The sequence below is a fragment of the Schistosoma mansoni genome, chromosome 1 (genome assembly GCF_000237925.1).
Source record: "Schistosoma mansoni strain Puerto Rico chromosome 1, complete genome".
NCBI classification, from domain to species: domain Eukaryota; kingdom Metazoa; phylum Platyhelminthes; class Trematoda; order Strigeidida; family Schistosomatidae; genus Schistosoma; species Schistosoma mansoni.
In genome coordinates this window covers 59183553-59187731 of record NC_031495.1, presented here as the reverse complement: position 1 = coordinate 59187731, position 4179 = coordinate 59183553, and positions in this window count along the sequence as shown.

Below are 4179 nucleotides of genomic sequence, written 5' to 3'. Positions count from 1 at the left end.
TATTCTTATTGTTCCGTTGTACTATTGAAACTTGGATTAATTTTAATTTGATTTGTTCTCTGAAGAAGTGGCTTACACTGAGTCACGAAACGTCAGGAAATCTAATTTTTCTACTCATTGGGATATTAAAAATACATCATTTATTTATAACAATCTATCTAATGCTCAATTTGTTCGAAATTATGAAATCAAAACTTCGTAATGATACCTACGAATGAGTAATAGTAGATTTAAACCAGGCTCTCTGTACCACCGAATCGATCACTAAGTGAATAATATTTCACATGAGTCAGTTTAATAAATGACATATAAAATCCAGTTATTGAAGTAACGCCCTCAAGAAACAATATGGAATGAATCTGAAAAAACTCATTTAAAAATGAGGTCAGTGAAATTGCACAGAACCTCCCCTAACCTACTAGATCACGTTACTATAGATTACGACTTAAGAAGTGATTCAAAGTGTAAATAGTATTAAAATGAACGAATAAAATGGCGATCTGTAAGTGGAATACAATACTACGATGTGACTGAATGATAACTACTCGCAATCCCGAATTATCAATTCAACTCCCCAAATGAACTAAGTTCAAACACAAACTCATTCATCAAAAGAATAGGCATCTTATTTAATGAGGCAAAATAGTTATATACAAAATATTAATATAAAAATAAATATGGTTAGGTGTCATAAGTCATTGGAGGATTCGCATTTTAATGTTGACTCACTGATTAATAAATTAGAACCTGACTGTTAGGTTTGGTTTGTATTCAACCTATCACAAGTGAGCTATAAACCTATTCCGACCGATTACTCAGTAGTAGACAACGTTTTGTTTTTCTATTTATTTATTTATTTAAACACATAAATGTTGGTACAAAGGGGCACAGAATACATATGCGCCACATAAATCACTTGATTTGTATGTGGGCTGTGATACTACCCAGTTGCTCAATTCCAACCGAATTCTATCGATTACGTAATCAATCAGTACAAATATCTCAGTCCTACAAAAGTTTGTAGCCTAAATAACTCAATGTTTACATCTTGATCTGTGACACTGAATGACACGGATTCGAATTCACTGGTGAATATCAGTTCCCTCACTATTATGGATACGTACTACTGATGAGTATCAACCAACATTACACTTAGGCGTAAGGTTTCCTACCGCTTAAGCTCCAAATAGGGTGAGGTTTTGCACCCTACCAGGAAACGAAATATTTTATGTCAACGAATTCTAGTCTTGAGCCTCTTGATTGGAGATTGACCGTAAACCTAGGACATTGGAGACGTTTACGCTACTTTTGTGGAAATCTTAATAAGTATAAACCTAGAACACTTGGAATATAACTAAATGGAAATGTCTTTTATTAAGATTGTCAAGCACAGGTATAATCACTTGCTAGTTACCCCAGTAAAGATAACCGTTAGAAAGTGACTTTGTAGTATAAGTGTACGCATAAGCTAGTGAACAATAAATATTGATAAATAAGTGATATTACGTTATGTAGTTGTTAACTGGATTGTTCTATAATTTATAATCAAAAGACTACGATGTACAAAATATGAGTGCGAAGATTTAGTGTTTTTCTTTAAAGGGGGAAATACGAAGTGATCTGGAATTAATTAGGGTGGCGAAAAAGTTATTCCTGCAAATAATGACAAGCTAAATTCTCCAATAAGAACTGTAATTGAACTGATAAGGTGCCACATGTTACGAACACGTAGTTTCGTGGCTAGGAAAATATTGTTCAAGTCTTATTGTCTATGAGTTCCCTACAATGTTCCTTTTATTTTAGTTCCTGATGTGTTTTATTTCTTGTGTCGTCGGCCCAGAAATCGATAAAACTGATTCGTTCGACTAAAACCATCTTTTAAAACAATTAGTCCCTTTGATGAATTTCGATAATGCAATGAGAAGACGAAGTTTATTAGAATTATGTGATATATTAACGCAATACATTTCGAACAATCTGATCACACATATACTTGTTAAGACATTTTTATATGAAAATTAAAAGGTCAACTAGACAGGTTTAGGTAAAAAAATAAATAAATAAAGTACACAAAAACAATGTGATGACTACTCTGGATAATAAATCAGCATTACCAGGGTAGGTTAAGGGTAAGAACAAATTGTTTTTGAACACATAAGGGGGGTTTCAATTTCCGTATAGCCAAGGCTTCAATAAACCTTAGTATACGTCCTTAAAGGCTTTTGTACAACACTACAAACGCTGATTTGATGTCAACCTTATGACCGGTTTCAACCAAATGTTTCGCAATGGAGGAAGATGTTTGTCTATCCTGTGATCTTATTTGACCATTGGAATTCATTTTGTTTATTATCCAGAGTAGTTACTCTGGTACATTATTCTTGGTCGTGAGTATAATGTGATCTAGTCTTTGTACGGTTCTGGTATGCAATTTACTGGTGTTATAAACTTGGTCACTCAGACTAGTCTCATAATCAAATTAATGTATTATCGCAGACATACTACAAGGAGGAAATATTTTAAACCATTCGTTCTATCACCATTGTATTTAAAGAAAATATAGATAAAATCCGTAAACCTTTGGGATATGCATCTGATATTATGAATGCCAAGAAGACAGATCATCCAAAGGTCTTATCATTCTAGTAGTATCGATATGATGAAATATGAAGTAAGGTGTTGGAGTTTGTATGATGGGAAGACTCTACGTCATGTGTTTGGCTGTTGGTAGTGCACACAAACATTCCAATTCCGCCTTTAATTCGGATTCATACTTGATCATAGAAGACAGATCTGGTCAGAACATATCATAAACATTCTTCACTATGACTTATCAATTTTTCAGTGAAGGTAAATAGGTTTTACGCGTTAAACGTCATATAGTAAAGAAGAGAAACCCACAAAAGGTATATTGCTAGTATGTAGTGATATAGTCTTGAGAAACACTAATTTGTGATTCTGTACAATTTGTTTGATCTCAACTGTCCATGAAATCAGTGACTCGAACTGAACCTTGTCGTTAGGTTGGGTTTCACATGTTCATCATAACTAATAGGTGAGATGGGTAACGTAGCCCGGAGTCGGTCACATTAGAGCAGACCCATTCACTGTTTGTCTTCAACTAGACTTTAAATTTCAAAATCATCTTATAGTGTCCATTCTGTCTCGAGTCATATAGTATATACATAGTCTGTTTTATTACCAATGATACTGTTACTACTTCTGCAAATCTGACATCTGTCTTGATAATTTCATTTCACCGTGCTGATATAGTGTAACAACTTGATTTAATGCACATACGTCCCAGGTTCTACTTTGCTTATAATTGATTGATTGATTTATGTTCCCCTTACACATTTGAACGATTGACTTAGCACTCTCTCCGCACTTATTATTTCATGCTAAATTCTTATTATTTTATGTATTACGTGATTTCTGATTGGACATTTAATTTGATCATTAATTATATGATTATTTCTCTTACAATACCTTATCTGCATGTTTTCCAACCAATATCCTCATAATTTCATTTGACCTAAAACTGGCACCAGATAGACACAACATGTTGGCCGTTTTAACATTGATACACTCAAGTGCTAAGAATACATTTTTTCAGTGATCCAAACAGTTGGATTATTAATTTGGAACTACATGAAAAATAATCGGAAAGAATATTCACATTTTTAAAACAAGTTCAACAACTTGACACCTTACAATGAATTTTCCTAGCCCTTAAATGATCTTTCAAATTCATTATTCATACACTTTAGACATCTTTAAACCGCAATAGAACCAAGGCCCCACTTTAACCTGTAACATTCTTTGATTCATTTATTTATATGCTACTGATTTTACCAATTGTAATACAACAGTTATTGATTTATAGCTGTAAAGTCTGATTATGAAGTTATTAGGAACAATTATTTGCTCAAATGTTTCTTGTCTTAGAATACTCTTTGATTACCTATCTTTGTTTCCAATAAAATAGGAATTTTTAAACATATTGGGAAAGCTTAACGACCGATAGGCATTGGGCTTGTAGTGCCGTGCTTCGTTAATCATTCACCTCGATAGTCGTTATAATACAAATCTTAACGGTGCATAAAAATCAGATGGCAAAGAGAAGCGACAACTACAGTTTTATTAACTAATGACGCAGGCCAGAAAGTTATAAGCACA